This window comes from Cupressus sempervirens, chromosome 3 (assembly GCF_028749045.1).
Source record: "Cupressus sempervirens isolate cs-2001-9-10 chromosome 3, ASM2874904v1, whole genome shotgun sequence".
NCBI lineage: Eukaryota > Viridiplantae > Streptophyta > Pinopsida > Cupressales > Cupressaceae > Cupressus > Cupressus sempervirens.
The window spans coordinates 1,053,735,647-1,053,757,710 of NC_143120.1; the positions used below are offsets into that span (position 1 = coordinate 1,053,735,647).

Below are 22,064 nucleotides of genomic sequence, written 5' to 3' on the forward strand. Positions count from 1 at the left end.
AATTTACACATCACATCTTTGCATGAAATATCTTTACAAGATTTAAAAAGAAAGAAAATGGCATACACAGGTGTCAATTTTCTTTCTCCAAAAGTTAAACCACATTTTGTCTTTATAGACTAACAACAAAAACTCTTCAGTCCTTGAAATTGAGAAAGAATTTGTTGTTTGTTACATACACTTGCATGAACAGGTTTAGCCATGAATTTTTTAGAACTCTACAATCTTATTTAGATAGACTGTCAAAATGTAGCTTCTCTAAGAGGAAAGACATTCTTATTAAACACAAAAGTGGACTGCTAAAGCAAGAAATCATGTTTAAAGTGAATAGGCCATGGGAGAAAGTTTTACATTATTGCCAAATCATAAGGTAGGGTTCCTTGAAAGCTAATACAAATAAGAACTACCATAGAACGTGACAATATTTGACACCATATGTTTTACATGAATATTTTATAATATGCATGGCTTAAAAGTTGATAGATAACAGATAAATTTGAATAAAAATACATTGGAAAGTGATGGGAAGAAGTTTTGCAAGATTTAAAAGTGAGAACTTTGAAAACATGAGTTTTATTATTTGCAATCAAAATCTAACAAAAGAGCAAACCACAATTTATCTCATGCTTTAGTTATAGAGTTGTTCTCCATCAAGGGAATAACTCCTTGTATGGTACATTTTGTAAGAATTTTCCTTAGGGAAAAATTCACTCAAGACCAAGGAACTCAAGCACAAGCCAATAGTAGACCGAAGAGAGTAGGATCAGAATGAGAATATAATATTCATTCAATATGTATTGATATGAAAGTACACTAGGAGTGCCTGTATATAAAGGCCTATGGAATGCTTCTAGAATGCCTAGAAATCAACATCATGATAAGTCATACAACTAGGCACATGTCCACAAGAGTGGATTATCCTCCATTAATCACATGAGTAAGTGCGATGATGAGAGGATAAGCCTACAAAGGTGTAGCATGCAAAATTATGTTGTAGACACCATGTGCTAAATTAAGAGTGCTAATAACTGTGTTTCATACATGACAACTCTGTTAATTATGCAAACTCTAGTGTTGTAGACACCATGTGCTAAATTAGAGTTGCTTACTTCGATGTTGTCAACATGAAAACTCATAAGAGTATGCAAACTCCTAAATGTCTCACTAATAAATAATAAAATAATGCATTAACCTAAGTAAACTTAAGTAAGTGTAAATAGTAAATACTTATTTACACCAACACCCCCCATTAAGTGCAACTTAGGGGAATACACTTAAGCTTATGAAAGCTAGGATGAAATGCATAATGGGTCTCGGCTACTAGGCCATGTTAGGTACCCATGTACATAATGCAATGGAGAACACATAATGCAATGCAATCTCTTTGCAAATGGGGAAAGAGGGAAAACCACGTGGGAAAAACCCTCCCCCAAAAAGAGAGATGAAAAGACAAGATGCATAGATGGATGAAGTAATCAAGACCCCCCCCCATTATGACATACATCAAGTATATAAAATAGTGAAGAATGAGAAGGACAAAACTCCATAAGAGGAAAAAGTCCCCCCATAAGAGAGAAGGAGGAGGAGACAAGGTAGTCCCCCCCCAAAATGTGGAGTGTTGATTAGTGATAGCTGCTCTGCTGTAGAAGTTGATCCAAGACTACTAAATAATGTTCCTCCCCTTTCGAAGAAACAATATCAGAGGTACATAAGAGATGCTTCCCCTATCTATAGAAAGAATCTTGATGATTAATGATGCCTCTGAAACTTGCTCAACTGTCCCTATGTCGATACTAACTATCGCCCCTTCCAATGCTGCTGAAAAGAACACTGTCAGATCTAGCAAGGATGGATGTAGAACTTGTCCTAAAGAGTGTATTGTCTCCTCAAATGATAAAGAGACCTCCTACAACTGTTGTACATAAGTATCCACAATCATATCAACCTATGAAGATCGATCATGTAGAGAATGGACATGCAGGTCAGAGTAAGCCCTCACAAAAAATGGAGTAGGATCTTCTTTAGAAAAGAGAAGATATCTATAATCAATGATGTCTCCCAGATTGGCTATGTATGACTCAAAGGAAAAACTTGAAATATCTATCAAGAAGTCATCCACTGATGCAAGAGCTGGAAGAAAAAGTGTACCTTGCTATGCTAGATCTATCATTGTGGCGATGGATGAAGTATTCACCTCAAAAAAGAGAAGATTAATATCATTGATGATGTCTCCCAAATATTCAATGTGAGATTCCACAAATAGGCCTACAATATCTAGAAGGAAGTCATCCCATGAAGTCGAAGTAGAAAGACAAAATGTTACTTGTTGTACTGAATCAAAAGTATCTATGGCTAGAACTAGATCAATAGTAGCAATAGGAGCATCAAGAGGTGTGATCTCATCTGGAGTTGAAGGAACCATTACTGAAGCAACAAAAGATAGAATGTCATCTAGAAAAGGAGGAAATATGTGATCTCCATATTTTCTCCAAAGAGCCATCCATACATCATGCTAGTGAATGAGCATTTTAATGATATGCCAAGGATTAGTAGTCGTATTCATTAGAATAATATCACAGAGTCTTTGAATAGGTGGTTGTATTTCAGTGTCAGAGATTAGTTCATTGGAACATAAATAAGGAAATACTTCCTTATACTCACTTCTTAGATGATCAATGACTAAAGGACTCTATTTTTTATAGTTCCTTTTTGTCAATGGAGGTCTAATCCCAAACTAACATGTGAAACAAAACTCATCCAATGAATGTAAGCAGCCCCCAAAATGCAAAAATATTCAATCAACCTCCCCCAATGTATGATTTGGCACTTAGTGCGATAGCCACATGCCAATTTAGGGCCTATTTTTGAAAGTAGTATTTCTATCCATAGAAGCCTATAATCTGATTATAGATATGGAAAGTAGACAAAAAATTAAGAACTTTCAAAAAAATAGAACTTGATTATGTGTACAGATGAGCCTTTACTAAGCATTTGAATTGGCAAAAATCATGATTTGCGAGTTGCAAAAAAATTCAGGAACAAAGATCTCAAACCACCTGCACCAATGTGTAGATCACAAAATTCTATCCCAAAACAAAAAAAAAATTGTATGAGGGAGATATCACTGTTTGAAAATCACTGCTATAATTATTTTTCTTGAATCGCCACTGTCATGCCTCCAAAAAACAAATAGCTCTAGATTTGGCCTCAGATGTCCAATTTGGATGAAACAAAATCTGATTTGGGGGTTATTTGACCTTCTAAATTTGATGCAAATTTCTAATTTGCACCAGCAAGCTCTAATGGTTGTCTTCAAAAATCTCTCCTACTGGCCTGATGGCCAAAAATTTCCTAGAAAATAATGTAGATCTAAAAAAAAAGCAGAGATTCAAATGATAAAATATGTAGATCTAAAATTATCATACCAATTCTGCAAATCGGGCCTTCGAGTTCTGGTTTGCAAAAAAAAATTTGCCTCAATTTTGACTATGGCTTAACATAGGCAAATTTATAGTCAAATTTCACCAAATCAATGCTCTAGATGCAATGGCAAGGTTCACTTTGGCTTTAGATGCTCCCAATATCTGTGGATTCTCTAGATCTAGGTTGAGGTGCGTAAGTAATAATGGTCTCAAATAGCTATGTGAAGAGAATCTCCCTTAGCTCCGATACCATGTAAGAATTTTCCTTAGAGAAAAATTCACCCAAGACCAAGGAACTCAAGCACAAGCACAATAGTAGACCAAAGAGAGTATGATTAGAATGATGATATAATATTCATTCAATATGTATTGTAATGAATTGATATGAAAGTACACTAGGAGTGCCTATATATAAAGGCCTCTGGAGTGCTTCTAGAATGCCTAGAAATTAGCATCATGATAAGTCATACAACTAGGTACATGTCCACCAGGAGTGGATTATCCTCCATTAAGCATAGGAGTAAGTACGATGATGACAGGATAGGCCTACAAAGGTGTAGCATGCAAAATTGTGTTGTAGACACCATGTGCTAAATTAAGAGTGTTAATAACTATGTTGTCTACATGACAACTCAGTTAATTATGCAAACTCTACTGTTGTAGACAACATGTACTAAATTAGAGTTGCTTACCCCAATGTTGTCAACATGACAACTCATAAGAGTATGAAAACTCCTAAGTGTCTCATTAATAAATAATAAAATAATGCATTAACCTAAGTAAACTTAAGTAAGTGTAAATAGTAAATACTTATTTACACCAAGATATTTGACCTATCAAATACATTAATTTCTTTATAGTTCTAAGATGTAATTAGATCTTTTAGGAGATCACAACAACCAATTTTTTTTCCCCCTAAGGAGAATATTATGAGCAAACAAGACTTAGATTGAGCAACTCCTTTCCCATTATTTTTTGATCTACTTTCCTTTCTATTGAAGACCCTCCTTTCAAAAAAACCTCTGACCCGTGGAGTCACATCTTCACTGATCTTGATTATTATGAAGAATATAATCCTATAAATAATAATCATGCTCAATATCACTGAAAGATCCCACCATTTTGAGTGCTTAATGTCTATTTGAAATATTGTGGAAACCACATATTCGCCTAATATCTTGGGATAGTAAGGATATTGGTTATCAAATTCTAGACCTAACAAATTATTTTGGTACTAACCCTATTAAATTGTCAAAGATAACCATTTTAGAAAATCCCATAAAATCTTTTTGCTATTTATTTTAGCTTATAAGCCAACACATATATGGAGGGATTCCATAGTTTTCAAAGTGAACATTTGCATCAATTGGGAATTATGCATCATAATAATGTTAGGCAAGGTTTTCTTACTTGTAATGCCCAATAGTGGAAATTGATGTAAGACATGGGATATCACCACACATGCTTTGGAATATCCTTTGGAAGCCTGAAATATTGTGATACCAACATGAACATTCCCTGATAAGAGAGTTATATTGAAAATTTTAAGATATTCTCAGCTATATTTAGGAGGGAAAATTAATTACAAGGAAAATAAATGATGAGAAAAATCCTCAATCGCTGGCTTCTCAAAGATGTAGATGACAAGCCTAAGCCAATGATACCCAACATCTTTGCACATATTAATAAATGACCTATGTGTTAAAACATAACACTAAATCAAGAAACTAGCTTGGCTGCCCCCTGAATCCAACACCATTCCTCTCTACAAATCAAAACCTCAAATCACAAAATGCTTCTACAAATTCATTTCCTTCAATGTTAGAATAGTAAGATTCAAAAGAAGGGAGCTTGCAATTTGTGATATTTCATGTACTCTGGCCCGTGCTACCTGATGATGATCAGAGTGTTGGTACTTCTCCATGAGAGTTTGGGTAGCTTGGCTTGTTGGGATTTTTTCGAAAGGGTCATTAGATCTATCAATCTAATCACATGAACAAAATCTTAATCTTCATGAAACAAACACCTTTCAATGAAGTGTAAGATTCATAACATCAAATTAAGATCCAAGATGTAGAAAGTACCTACAATCTCATTGACCCTTTCATTGTAGTTTTCACTTTGTCAAAATCTGAGTTAATACATCTCAGAAAGTGATCAGATGGCTTTTGCAAAGGTGGTCAAGGAAATCCTACTTGCTCAAAAGACTACAAACATCACAACAATTCTTATTTGTGAGAATCCATGAATCTAGTTCAGATCAATATTCAATAACAAATGAATCATCACTCAATATAATAATTTTTCTAATGGGGAAATTCATATGAAGGGTGTTAAATATGTACATTCCATCTAGGGAAATATATATATTTAAAAATAATAGTTTTAGTTGTCTAAAGCTGTTGTATTTGTTTCTATTTTTTATACTCAGACCTTAGCTGGGTCACCACTCTATAGGTTTGAGTGTTCTCTACGTGCTTTTTCCTTGTTAATATGTGTGCTATTATTTCATAAATGATAAGTAGTTTTGATTTATATAATACAAATATATTTTAGAAAATATTAAGAGTATTTACTTATGTATTATTTCATAAATGATAAGTAGTTTTGATTTATATAATACAAATATTTTTTAGAAAATATTAAGAGTATTTACTTATGTAACATAAGTATGCATATAAAGAATAGTCTCAATAATATGATTGTTGACCATCATTGATAACTCTGTTAGATTGTTCTAATTCATTTCAAATAGTTTACAAAATTTACATTCATCTTGTCATTTTTAGGTGAAAAGGAAATATAGTTTAATAAATGAGGGAAGCCATTCTATAGTGCACAATGGGCCTTGTAGTTTTAGTGGTACAAAAACATTTAATATCCATTGAATGTATCTACCAATGACCTCAATTGTCAATATAAATTTCCAAAGAATTAATTTGTGATAGAAAGACTTCCATCAACTTATTATTCAACTACATTCTAATCTAGCTTTAATTCCTCTATGACTTCAAAAAATCTTGTTCCTAGACTAGTAGCAGTTGTTAGAGTAAAGCGTTAATTTAATTTAATTTATTAAATTTGCTTTATTCCCTTCTTAAGATTTTAATTTATGCATCTTTTGCATCTCTATTTAATAATTAATAATTAATAATTAATTATTACATGGTTTTTACCTTTTAGGTTACCCTTTGTAAATTTTTAGTTTACCCTTTCAAGTTTCGATCTCCTTGTATAAGGATTGATCTTTTGAAATTATCTTACATCTTTTCTTTATCTGAGAATACATTTGCATATTTTTAGAGAAAAATCTTGCCTCTTCTTGCCTTTTTCTTCTCTATGATAGGTTTTCTATATGCAGGTATTTGAGGGCTTCGTGGATTTGATTTGCATATTTGCTTAAATCTTTCATGGTATCCAAGCCATATCTATTGTAGCTTGTTCATTATTTGGAGAAAAAGGAGAATGAGGGTTTGACATAACAAAACTAGAGTTTTTAAAGGTATTTCTTGTACAAATAGGGGGGTTACTGATTTTTAGAGTAGTTTGAGACCAAATAGATGTCACAGTTGAATCTAGAAGGTATCAAAACCCCTATTTCCATATAAATTTTGTCCATTTTGGACAATGTTGATCCAGTAGGCAAAATATTTTTGCTTAGCAGAGCTGTACGACCTTTGCATGCACTCTGAGGCATTATTTCTTTAAAAAATAAAAAAAAATACAAAAATGATAGTTTTTTACCACCACAGTTAGCTAATTAGAATGACCACCCATGCAGTTACTTAACCATAGTGGAATTGGTATGGTAATAGGTGCAGTCATTGCCAATGGGTTGAGCTCCCAACTACCGCTTCTCAACTTCTGGTCACCATTGCTACCAGTGGTTCCTCTCGCCCGCCACCATAGCTCTGCCGCCCTCTATCGCCCAGATGCCTCTCCATGACTACTCACCAACAATAATTTTTTTTATTATTTAAAAAAATTAAAAAATATTTTGTATTGCTTCTGGGGGCCCTATTAGGTTTTTTGTGATAACTTGAGAATACAGAAGATTTTTTTCAATTCGAAAGAAGTGCTAAAGAGATGGATCCAAAATGGAGATGATGGATTCAAAACTTTTGAGATTTTTTTCCAAATTGATACCTATGTTGGTGCTTGAAGTTTTTTGATGACTTCTATCTTTCGGGGGGCATAACTTCTTCGCTATAGCTCTATTTCCCATTCCACAAAAGTGCCAGGAATCTCTTCTCAAGCACTTTCTAGATTTTTTTTCATTTCACTAGTATTTTATACTAAGTATTTTTGATTCACATCTGAATATTTTTTTCTCTTCTCTTGTTTACGCAATCTATTTGTAAGCTAGGATTCAGTTTATTACATTGTGGGGGTATTTTTTAATTTTATTTTCTGTTATTATATCAGTATATCAGAAAACTTAAAAAAAACTTTTTAAAATAAGGGCCGAGACCACTTCTTCTCTAGAACTTTTGACCCCTCACAATTACCACACTTGGAAGACCTCAATGACTTAGTTTCTCTGGTCAAAAGGGTTGTGGTAATGTTTAGATGTCGTGTAGCCAATTTTTTAGAGGCCTTATGAGATCATACAACATTGAAAAAAATGGATGAGACAATCAAATTAATTGCATTACAAGTATCAGATAGTCTACAATTTTATTTGGATGGGTGTAATACTCCTCTAGCAATGTGGACCAAGATTCATGGCTTGTTTGGTACTGTGAATGAGTTCAAGGCACTTAAGATAGAGTCAGAGCTTACCTCTATTGTGTCAAATTCCTTTCTAACTATTGATGACTTCTTGATGAAGTTTAATCAATAGAAATCCACGTTATAGGGTTATGGAAAGATGAAGATTGATGCTGAGTGCATCTATCTGATTCTCTCTAAGCTTCAAGGGAATTTTTAGATACTTTCTTCCACATTCTATTCCACCAAAGATGCTTTGTGGAATAGATTTTCTATGCCTACTTTTGAGCTCTTTTGTGATCGCTTGACCAGAGAGCAGTCAAAGCTTACACAGTTGGATACTATGATTGGTTTGAAGACAAAGGCATTGGTAGCTCAGATATCTACAGGAAAGCCAAAGAAAAAACTAGAGCATAAGTTACATTCAAAAGGTAGTGAGAGTTCCTCCAAGCCTTCTCCAAAATTAGATGTTCGGAAGCCCTCTTAGAAGGGTAATAATTCTAAGTCTGGTGAGTCTTCCTCCAAGACTAAGAAGTACACATGTGAACCTTGCAATTTTTGTGGCAAGGAAGGACATCTAGTTTCTAGGTGTTGGAAACCTCTCGAAGCATTAGAGGAGGCCATGCAATATTCTAGTATTGCTTCTTCGAAGCCTCCACCTCCACCTACAGGGAAAGGACATGCTCTTTCTGCACGAGCATTATCTTTTATAGCTTCTTGGATTCTTGATTTTGGAGCTTCCCATCATATGACACACTCACCTAATTTGGTTACCTCACTTGCTTAGAGTGTTTATACACATATTGTAGTTGGTGATTCTTCTCAGCTTTTAGTCATAGGTTCAGGAACTATCTCTTTAGAAGCTGGTTCACTACAGGATGTTCTCTTGGTTCCAACCATTTCTATGAACCTCCTATCTATCTTTCAGATTTTTCATTTAGGCTTTGGAAAGACAGTTGAGTACTCACCACATGATGTGGTTATTCGGGACCTCCATGATCCTAACTTGGTTATTAATATAGGGAGTGTTGATCTTCAATCTCACTTACATCAGTTCAATGGCTTTGAGAGCTCTGATTCTATAGGTGTTTCTCTCATTGCTCATGCATACATAGTAAGTAAGCTTTTCCATGAATATTTTGGCCATGTCAACTATAGATATCTACAATAGATGAGTACATAGGAGCTTGTGATTGGGTTACCTTAGATCTCTTGTACTAGCGGTGTGTGTCAAGGTTGTGCACTTGGCAAACATCACAAAGATTCTTTTCTGATAGGTAGATCCACATGTGCTAAGGCACCATTGGAGTTGATACACAATGATCCTATGTCATTTCCCACTCCATCTTTTTTAGTTGCTTGATATGTGATCACCTTCATGGATGACTTCTCTAGATGCACATGGGTGTACTTTTTGAAATACAAGTCTGATGTCTTTGATTCCTTTCGAATATTTGACACATTTGTGGAGAAGTAGTCTTGTCTTTCTGTTAGGCATATACACACTGACAATGGGGAGGAATATGTGAATTAGTCTTCGAAATATTTTTGCACCAAGCATGGTTTACAACATTATTTCTCTATTCCCTATACACCTCAATAGAATGGGGTTGCAGAGAGAAAGAATAGGACATTACAAGAGATGACCAATCATATGATATAGTCTCAAGCTATGAGTTCTTCATTTTGGGATGAGGCTATCAGTTATGCCAACTATATTTAGAATCAGATGCCTCCCAAGGAATTGTGATACTTGACTCTTGAGGAGGTTTGGACTCATGTCAAGCCCGATGTTTCTACTTTTGACATTCTTGGTAGTGAGGCTTGGAAATTTATTCTAGTTGCTCAGCGAAAAGCCACGGAGAAGAGTCAACCACTCATTTTTGTTGGCTACTATGAGGATGTGAAGGCATACAGGTTATTTGATCTTGATTCTAGAGATGTCTTGTTTTAATAAGATGTTTAGTTTGATGAGCATTATCCTTCGACGAATCCTCTATCTCCAACTTCTTCCTTACTACCTAGTACTTCCTCTACTCCTCTTCAAGATTATGCATCCTCTGAGGAAGATCTTGATATTGATACCCCTTCACCACCTCCACTAGATGTTCTGCAAGTGCCCAAGTGGGTTCGTGATATTGTTGATGTAGCTAGACCTTTGGTAGGTGATCCTAAAGATACTCATCGCACTTGTGCTTAGACTACGGGCAGTGGCCTTCTGAGTCATGCCATTTTAGAGGATCCTTAGAGTTTTCCACAGGTGATAGGACACTCATAGTGGGATAGGGCTATGGATAAGGAGTACTCTTCTTTGATGAAGAACCACACATGGGATCTTTTTCCTCTTCCAAAAGGAAGAAAGTTAGTTCGATGCCATTAGGTGTACCGTACCAAGTATGCTACAAATGGTTCTATTGATAGGTATAAGGCACATCTTGTTGCAAAGGTTTTTTCATAGGTTGAGGGTATTGATTACTCTGAGACCTTTTCCCCTATTTCCAAGATGAATTTTATTCGCCCCCACTCTAGCAACTTAATAAGGATGGACAATTTTTCAGATAAATTTGAAGAGTGCTTTTCTGCATGGAGACCTTCATGAGGAGATTTATATGGATCAGCCTCATGGTTTTGTGCAAGAATCTTCATTGGTATGCCAGCTTTGGAGGTCTTTATATGGTCTCAAATAGGCCCCTAGGGCTTGGTATGAGAAGATGGATTCCTTCTTGCTTGCTTCATAGTTCACTCGGTGTCATTTTGATCCTACAATTTACATTCAGTGTCATGGGGATAACTTATTGATACTTGTGCTTTATGTTGATGACCTCATCATCATAGGAAGCTCAGTCTCCATGATATAGGGTGTTCAACAAGCATTAAGAGGGCAGTTTGAGATGATAGATCTTGGACTTTTGCACTATTTTTTGGGCCTATAGGTTGTTCAGTCTTTAGATTGGATAGCCATACTCCACCAAAAGTATGATCTTGATATGCTTCAGAGATTTGACATGCTTGACTGCAAGCCTGAGCCCACACCTTTTTAGTCAGGTGTTGTTTTATCTACCACTTAGTCTACTCCTATAAAGGATTCCAGTCTATATGGATAGCTTTTGGGTAGTTTGTTGTACCTGACACACATACATTCTGATATTTCCTTTGCATTTGGACTAGTTTGATCCTCACATTGTTGGTTTCATAGATTCAGATTGGGTTGGTCATATTGATGATTGCAAGTCTACTTGTAGTTTTTTATTTTGTCTTGGTTCTAGTCCTATCACATGGTCTTTCAAGAAGCAACATGCTCACTCATTATCATCTACAGAGGAAGAATACAAGTAACTGTATTGGCTAGTCAGGAGGTTTTATGGCTTCAAAAATCATGGCAGAGTTTGGATTTTCTCCTAATAGTTCCACCTTTCTTTGGTGTGACAATCACAGTGCTATACACATTTCACACAACCTAGTTGAGCATTAGTGGACCAAGCACATTGAGCTTCACATGCACTTCATTAGGCATCTCATTCAGAATGACACCTTGAGCTTGGAGTACATTCCTACTGCTAAGCAGGTTGCAGACATCTTCACTAAACCTTTTGTGTCCCCACGATATCTTTAGCTACATTTTATGCTTGGGGTGAATGAAGTTGTCCTTGGGGGGTCTCAGTGATGAGTCCTTCCTTATCCTTCCTTTCTTCTCTTTCTGCTATTTTTTTTGGCGTAGAGTTTAAAAATTCCTACTGGGTTTTCTCTATTTCTCCATTTCATAGAGATTTAGTTGTGATTGGGTACCTTATTAGGCCTTCTTTCTAGGACCCAAGTTTGCTTTCAGCATTGCATTGTAGTTTCCTAGCTCTTTCTACATTGTTTGTAGCTATATTGTTGCTCATCTTAAGGGGGGGTGTTAGAGTAAAGCATTAATTTCATTTCATTTATTAAATTCATTTTATTCACTTCTTAATATTTTACTTTATGCACCTTTTGCATCTCTATTTAATAATTAATTATTAATTATTAAATAGCTTTTACCTTTTAGGTTACCCTTTTGGGTTTCGATCTCCTTGTATAAGGATTGATCTTTTGTAATTATCTTACATCTTTTCTTTATTTGAGAATATATTTGCATATTTTTAGAGAAAACCCTTGCCTCTTCTTGTCTTTTTCTTCTCTATGACAGATTTTCTACATGCAAGTATTCGAGGGCTTCATGGAATTGTTTTGTATATTTTCTCAAATCCTTCACCAGTAACTCAAATTCTCTTAAATAAAACAACCTACCATCTAACTAAGCCTAGTTACAATAACTCTAGTATTCTTAAATATGGCAACCAACCATTATAGCAAAGCAAGCTTACCTCACATGCCTGAGATGCCTTGCCAAAGTAAACATTTTTCCCTCTAGAGAGCAAGTAGAGACTATCAAAGAGTTCAAACACATTGTTGCTTGGTTGATGAACTGAAGCTATAAAAATATGCCCATACTTGGCCAAACTTCTTAATTTTTGGGTAGTAAAAATTGTAGATGCGCTGTAATCAACAATTCACCACATATCAATACATGTAGTTTTGAATCAATGATAATCAATTGTCTACCCAATTTGTCATAATCACACATAATTAGCATTCTGTGATTTGCAAAGAACATTAAATTCATTAATGGAGTATTATCTAGTCTATAAGGAATAATAAAAAATCATTAAAACCCTCTTTGATGTTAATCTAGATTTAGGATCTGCTACTAATTAAGAATTAGAGTGATTGATTCTTACCTATATAAACTACTTGTTAGTTCATCCAAAAATAGAAACCTTGGCCTCATGAGGATTTCCAAGCCAATGCTAAATCTTCTCTTTTCTCCACCATTGATTCCCCTCAAGTACCAATTTCCAATGGGAGTTTTGGCACATTCTTGAAGACCCATTTCAACAAGTGTAGACTCCACTAGTGACGATTTCTTTGACTAGAGCATCTTATTAGGGAGTCACAAATGAGTAGAGTATGCTATAGTCTCCCTCATAGTCAAGGTCCCAATCAGAGTATCATCTTGAGTTACATATGCCTACAACTAAACATAGGAGAGAAAAAACTATTTAACATCAAACATCAACAATTCACCCAAAAAAAACTCGGCCCTTGTTAAGTACTATTAAGGAGAAACCTATGATTATATTATATTACTTTTCCAAAGGAGAGCTTTTGCTTGCATTTGTTCATCTTGATAGATCTAGACTGAAATTCATTAGCTACCAATCTACCTGATTTCCACAAACAAATCAAAAATGTAAAATGAATCATCAATAGTATGTTATGCAAAAAAATTTCATCAAGAATACAACTCCATATAGATAGATATAAAATATTGGATGAACTCCATATTTAATGTTGTAGAAAATCAAGCAATAATTTCTACTATGTTCTGTTAAAAGACCAGCATCATGAAATTGTTAGGATTTGCAGGGCACTGAATGTATCAGGAACCTGTGTTTAGTAACAGTCCTGTTATATTATTGTAGACTATATAGGACGTTAACATTAAGTGAGAAATTAAAAGAATTAGTGATTCACTTTAGGTGCCCTACATACTGGAAAGAGTGAAGCCTTCTATGCATATGAAAGAGGTGCTCCACAGGAGGAAAAGAGAAGATACAAAAAAAGACACCGGTAAGATGTAGTGGTTTGAAAACACCCAAAAAATATATTATCCTTTGAGTACAGAGACCAATGTTGAAAATGTCTAATTCTTTTTATTTCCTTTCTTAGGAGAGCAAGGTTGTTGTGCAGAGGACTTCTCCCAAGTTATTTAGAGATGGCCATGTGAGTATGACAATTGAAATCATTATCATTTATAGTCATTTCAACATCATATAGTTCAAATGAATGGTGTGTGGATAGTTCCATTGACTTACAATTAATTTTAGATATAAAGTGAGAAACCTAGAGTGGTGGTTTTTCCATTGAGGGAAGCAATAAGAGATGTTGTAATTCACGAGTGTAATACTAATGTTGCTGGAGACATGTTCCTCAATTATACTAAGCTTTGAATTTTGTGTTCATTATTGATAAATAATGTAATCCCTAGGAAGATGGCACTTGTATGTATTATAGTTACATGCTATAAGTTGTTTTTATATGGTACTGTTTATATTTGTGTTATGGTCATGTCTGTGTAGGGGAGGGGTCAATATAGAATTGAAACGTTTGCCCAAAGGAGGATATATTACTGTCTTGTCAAAAGTTGTTTTATTGATGGGGAAAAGAAGTTTTGGGACATTGCAAGGATGAACCTGCATAGGATGCAAATTCACAATCTCCCATTTATTGAGGCACCTTGTTGTGGGCGACCTTTTGTGAGGAATAACAATCGACATCATGATGAGTCAAAATCAATAGGATACATGTTTAAGAGGGCCAAAAGAGTTGATTAATAGATGAGTACAAGGTCTTTTTAGTGCCTATATAGACCTCCTCAAAAGTTTTGAAATGTGAGTCTTTGTCATCTCAATACTTTCTTGAGACTTATATCTTATTTCACCTCAGGCCTTGAACCTCTTTGAACTAAGTTCAATATAGTTCGAAGTGGTTCAAAGTAGTTTAGTTTGCATAAGAAGATTCATAGGTTTAGAGGTTTAGAGATTTGGAATTCAGTTTGAAGGCTCGACAAGTTCAATGATGCAAACTTAGCCCAAATAGTCAAATTTAGTGTGTTGAGTTCATTATTTTGGATACTTAAGAACTGGAAATCCACAACGCCCCAAAGTTGGAATTTCCATTTCTATCAATGCTTGAAGGTATATATGAAGGCATCACAATGCTTTGTCTCTAACATCAGGGGGAAGAAGTAGTTTATGTGATAATGTTGTCTTAATAATGAGATACCTACATGAACTAACGATATTCATAAAATCCATGGACACTTTTAAAGATATTACATTTCATTGCCTACAAAGCTAGTACATTCTATACTTCATGGAGGAAGTTTAATATTAATTATAAGTGTCGTTAGATCATGTATTATAGGAATATACATACATCATACAAGGTGATCAGTGATATTTGTGATGAAACACACATTGAAGGCATGGGTGTTCATCTGGCAAAGTCATGTCTTCATCTTGATATGGATAATATTTAATACAACTTGCAGGCACAAATTCTTTGATGATAGAAAAATAGTCATGTTTTGGGGGTTGTATCCCACACTTCAACTATTGGATCGTGCTCCATTTCAGACATGTATGAGTAATCCTGATTTTCTAACTTTTGACTGGAGCGACCTTCTAATTTTTTTTGGGTGTGTGAGATACATATGACTATTTGCACCACTATTAGATCAATAATGATAGTCACAAATGTGGATGACAGGAAAACCAATCTTGGTGCGGGTGCCATAACTCTCAGCTCCAACGTTGGATCTTCCTAAGATTGAAATATGTTGGGCATATCCTAGTTATCTAAATCCTCACTAGAGAAATCTTTTAAATTATGTTTAGTTTACAAGATATAGATGACTGTGTTTAGGTCTATCAAAAATATCCAGAACAGTCATAAAATGATGACAATACTGACAAATGCCACTTGTGGAAGAGTACGTGGGTGCATATTTTAAAATAAAATATGATTATTGGTCTATTCATATTTCTAATGTTTTTAAAACATTAAAGCTGATAAAGGGATTTGAAAGAGATATTTGTGATAGTTTCTAATCAACTTTATAAAAAGTAATATCAAAGTCAGTTTTTAATAATTGATGAAGATCTCGTCGAAACAAAAGATGGGGATACTTTTCAAGAATCAGTTATTATAATTGTATAAAATTTTTGAAATAATTTATACTGGGAAAGAAACAACATAAATAGGGGTTTAGGTCTTTCTTTTTTGGGCAAAGATTGCAGACTTTGTGCTGTAGGTAAAGCCCGAGATGATAGATAGACAACTAGTAGATAAGGGAGTTGTATTTTTCTAGTGGACTTTATGCTACAAAAGGGGGGTTTTCATCTTCTTGCAATTGTAATGTAGAGGGGGTAGATACTTTTTTGAATTATAGTCTTTCATGTATATCAAACAACAAGTCTATGTTGTTTTGTTGTGTTTAGAGGAGGAGAATTTAGTATATCAATACTTTGCATTTGCATGCTGACTTTCTGATCAATGTTAATGTATGAGTTATCTTGATTACCTTTGAATATAATTTTGATATATGTAATTGTTGCCATGATTATCTATATACTTTGGGCTTTAGTTATTCGTATATTTGGAAAGAACAATTCATTTTTATTTTTGTTTTTCTTCTGTAATGTAACAATTAGGCAAATGAACTTGGTGTCATTTGTTGTTTATTTCCATTCAATTAGTTAACCTCTTTGCATCTATATCGTGTTTATAGATAGATGTTTGTAAACCTTTCTTGCTTTCAGGTTAAAAGCATTATCAATTGTAGTGTAGTTGATTCATTGTATATCCTACACGGGGACCTGTACTCGATAGAATTCAAAGGAAAGTTATCAATCCAATGATAACCTATCCAGCTGCTAGTATTGATTTAGTCTTCTTATCTAGGAATTTAGAGTTAATTTGTATGTATTTTCTTGGAAGACAATATGTTCACTAATAGTTATGATGCCGAAAGAAGGCATTTACAAAAATGCATATGCAAATTGTACAAGGTCTCCCTAGTTGAACTCCTTCCAGAAGAGGGCCTCGCCAAGATTGAAGAGGAAATGTGTTACTATGAGAGTTATGAGTTAAGGAAGGAGAGATTGAAAAGGGTTGTAGCATTGGCGAAGAGAAGACATATCATGGTATGATCAATTTGATTTAATAGTTTGTTCTTTACGCGAAAAATCTATGCAAACATGTGAACCACTGTAGAGTAATCTGCTGATATACATTAAATGTACTACTGATAGGGCACTCCATCTTTAGAAAATATGGATTCTATGGATGGTGTTGTTGAAAGATCAACATATGCACTACCTTCTACCTTAATAATAGGTGATAAGAGTTGCATACAATGATCTCGTGCATGATGGAATAAGTCAGGTAGAGGGAAAAGAACCTTTGTAAGTGCTAAAAAAATTATTGACTTTGAGGATGATATGAGTGGGGGGATCCCTTCTACTGCCAGAATTGAGAGGGTGGAGGTAATGAGGAACACAAAATGTTATTTTTCTAATTCTATAAGATCAAATAACATATTTTTAAAAAAATTTTCACCAGTCATGCATTTTGTGGTTGTGAACATTTTGGTTTGATACCTAAAGAATGGAATGAATGTTTCATTCTATGTTAGTTGTCCACCATGAAAGATATTGTGTATGTCCTTCCTCTCCTGACTTCTACATGTGAGTGTGTTAAATCAACATCGATGAAATGCAGGAGTGATAATAAGTTTGTGTTAGGAAAGCATAGACAAGCAATGTTGGTTGATGAAAATGAGCTTGAAGTTCAGGCAAGTAGTATGTGGTTGGCATAGGCAATGCATTATTCGACACATATGTTATTAGTGTTCTAAATTTCATTTTAATCCACTCTTAATGGTACTGGTGGTGTTTCCTTGAAGAAGTGGTATACTTACATTCAATTTAGTGATCTGTAGAGATTTTAGTGTATAGAATATTGATAATGGTGTCCATGTGACTTAATAACTATATTATTTGGTTATATGTAATTTAGTTCAATAGTGGTGGTGTTTCCTTTAACACTCCATCCATGATGGATGTCCTAGATGAAGATGCATGTAATATATCTTGGATTATTGCACAAAGGAAGATTGGTTTAGAGTTATTGTAATTTGAGAAAGAGTTTTTCTACTTTTTGTGGACCAAGACATAGCGAGGAGAAATGTTGTGATGTATCATGATTCTTTGGTTGAGTGATCCATAAGGCTACTTGGAACTATAAGCTTGCACCCATTAGACAATTGAAAACCCGCACCTTTGAAATGGGTATGGAAAGTCAGATAGATGTGCAAGATAAGTCACAAAGTCCTCGTGAATTAGTAAAAATGATAGATGCATTCTTTCTTTCTATTTGTAAGAAACAATATAATCATAATTGGGATAGATAACCTATGTTTCCTCTAAGCATATTTTATAATTGCAAGGAGTAGATGATAATGAGGGAGGCAAAGAGCAAGTGGTTTGCTCATATGCTATTAGTGATAATGTAGACCTATGATGTTAGGGTATATTGGTAGGCAAAGGTATCATTGAAGGTGTGGGAAATGATGTGATGTGCCACAACAAACCACTTTGTGCAGGGCTGCAAAAGTCAAAATTGTAGAGGTTCTTGACCCAACTACTAGGCTGCTATACCGTCATTCTTTTTATGAAGTTTTAAGTGACTCATTAAATTTGTTTGAAGTGTGGAACATCTGTGACCTATCTCTAATAGAGATTTAGAGCAATATCAGGTATTATTGTCTCTTTCTATTTTTCCCCCTAAGCTAATAGTTTACTGATGTCATTTATTTGGAGGTTGCACTCATCCAACTTGTGTGTATAATAACTTTAGGGTAAAGTGCAAGACACATCGAAGGTGGTTGAAGAATCTAGCGATCTACTTCCTACCCCTAAAAGATGTAGCCTCAAAATTCACATGTTAGGTATCACCCCTCCAACAGTGCACAAGGACCCCAAGAGGTGTCATAGATTTCATGAAAGAATTATTTGTATTGCCCAAAATAGACAATGAAAGAGGGGTAAACAAATGTCAAAACATTAGGGATTGCCTTATATGCCATCATAACTAGCAATGGTCTCTAGTTTTTTCATTGAATAGTGTACACAACATTGTTAGTAGGGTTACTAAGCATTGTTGATGCCATTGGTCAAAATCTACCCTTCTTCAATGAAATTGGAACTGATGCTTATTCCAAATGTGCAATCATTTCATGTATATTTGATTAATTCTCTATTGTTTTAAGTCCTTATTTCTAGTTGAGTTAGACCATTCAAACTATGCTTTTTGATTTATGCATATTAATTTGTTGCACTTTGTTGTTAATGTACAACAAGGGGAATCTTAATTTTTTTGGAATATTTGTCATAATTGGTTATTATCATATTGTGGTTGTTCTATGGTGTGATTCTACTTTAGTTATAATTATTGTTTTTAACTATCTTTAGTCTATTGGTGACGACTGAATATGATCAACTATTTTTATAGAGTATTATTTCAATTTATAATGTATCCAATGTTAATTTCAAATATACAATAGCATTTATCATAAATTGTTGTATACTTTTCTTCAATTTGATGGATGTTTTAATAAATTGGAGATGATTTGATCTTATCACTGTATTAAGTGGATACTCTTACTTGTACTGAACAATATGTTACAATTAAACCATAGATAGAAATAATAATTACATGCAAATATAACCAATATCAGAAAATATTAGATCACACAGAAAAGAACACATGACACCAAGATTTAACGTGGTTCACCCAATCCTTGGGCTACATCCACCAAACAACAAGTCTGATATTATTACGATCTAGTGATCACAACCTGATTACAATCCGTAATCCCTTACAGCTCAATATCGCCGCAAGAACCAATTTTTGCATCACTCATTATAAAATAGTCCCTAACCCTAAGCTCTTTTATACAAGTATTTTTACTGCTTTAGGGTTATAATTAATAATTACACGTCGGCCAAAAAATCCCAATAAACTAGGGCCCAAATTTTTTTAGCCCCAAAGAGTTTATGAAGTATGTACAATACTTTCTTGATCAGTCACCACAATCTAAAAATCTCCCACTTGGGGATGGATCAGGCTCCACACTAAACAACAATCTCCCTCTTGGAGATTGATCTTGTAGCTATGCTACTACTCCATGAGGCTCTCACTCGATCAAACCACCCTAGACTCTGCTGGTCTTTTATTCATGTTAAGTCTAGAAGAACAACCAAAGCTGAAGAGGAGTTTAGCTTCTCCCTTGTTACTACCTTTGTAAACATATCTGCTAGATTATCATCTGTATGTATCTTGTCTAGTTTTAACTGTCCATCCTCCAAAACTGACCAAATGAAATGGTACTGCAACTGTATAGGTTTGATCTTTGAATGCAGAGCTGAATTTTTTGCAAGATGAATGACACTCTAGCTATCTGTAAACAAATAATTATCCTTTTTGAGGATGTCCCAATTATTCCAAGAAGAACTGAAGCCATATTATCTCCTTGTCTACCTCTGTAGTAGAAATATACTCTACCTCTATAGTGGATAAACCATTGACCTTTTGTAACCTAGAAACCCAGCTCATGGCTGCCCCACCAACAGTAAAGACATAACCTGTAGTATTGTGCTTGATATCAATATCCCCTACTAAATCTGAGTCAACATAGCATTTAAAATCAATATTAGAGCCCCCAAAGTGTAAACACTTATTGGATGTTCCTTTCAAATATCTGAAAATCCTTTTGACTGCATTCCAATGCTTAATTCCTAGATGACTCATATACCTGCTAACGACTCCCATTACATGTGCAATATCTAGCCTAGTACATACCATAGCATACATCAAGCTTCCTATAGCTGAAGCATAGGGCACCTTAGACATCTTATCCTTCTCTTCTTGTGTCTTGGGACACATCTCCTTAGTCAACTTATAATGAATAGGTAAAGGTGTGCTGACAGTGTTAGCATTCTCCATAGAGAAATGTTGCAACACCTTCTCAACATAATTAGCCTGAGATAGCATCAATTTCCTATTCTTCCTATCTCTACAAATATTCATACCAAAGATTTTTTTTGCTGCCCCCAAATCCTTCATAGAAAATGCATGTGCTAATTGGCATTTCAGCCTCTTAATATGATCCATGTTAGAACCATCTACAAGCATATCATCAACATATAAACATAAAATAATGTATCTTTCATCATCCAACCTCTTAAAATAAACACAATGATCTAAATGACACCTGCTATATCCATGCTCATGCATAAAACTATCAAATTTCAGATACCATTGTCGAGGTTCTTACTTCAAGCCATATAAACTTTTCTACAATTTGCACACTATGTTTTCCTTACCTTTGACCTCAAATCTTTGTGGCTGAGACATATATATCTCTTCATCCAAATCACCATGAAGGAAGTCTATTTTAACATCAAGCTACTCTAAATGCAAATCTTTAGTAGCTACAAGACTTAAAACAGTATGGGTGGAAGTCATTTTAATAACAGGAGAAAATATCTCATCAAAATCAATGCCCTTTTTCTATACAAATCCTTTTAAAACTAACTTGGCTTTACATATTTTTTTACCTCCATCTTATTCTCTTAATCTATAAACCCACTTATTCTATAAAGCTCTTTTACCTACAGGAAACTTGCATAAATCCGATGTCTTATTCTTTAGCAAAGAGTCCATTTCATCTTTCATTGTAGACTCTCACTGAATCTTAGTATCCACCTGCACAGCTTCATCATAACATTCAAGTTCACCAGCATCTATTAGTAAAATAGAATACAAAGAGGGAGAAAATCTTTTTGGAGGTCTAATTTTCCTTATTTACCATCTAACATTCACTGGTGTGTGTGGTATTTGTTGTTATAGTTGTTTCACATCATGAGGAATGGCTGGAACATCATCTCTTGGAGTATCATCCAACACTACATAATCATCTTCTTTCTTTTCATGTTGCTGCAACAGATCTTTGTACAACACTTTCTCATTGAATATGACATCCCTACTTCTTAAAATTTTATGATTTTCAAAATACCAAAGCCTATAACCAAATTCATTAATGCCATATCCAACAAATATGCATTTTTTTGACTTAGCTGCCAACTTGGTTCTAGTTTCAGAATCTATGTGAGCAAATGCTTCACAACCAAAGGTTTTGAGAAAAGAATAACTCACCTTCTTACTAGTCCATGCTTCCTTTGGAATACCACAACCCAAAGAAGTAGAGGGACCTCTATTAAT

At 34.5% G+C, this 22,064-nt stretch overlaps 1 pseudogene; it reads right to left on the bottom strand.

Moving 5' to 3' along the window:
- Positions 1–22,064, bottom strand: part of LOC149570357 (ABC transporter G family member 11-like) — a 135,172-nt pseudogene that overhangs the window by 13,004 nt on the left and 100,104 nt on the right.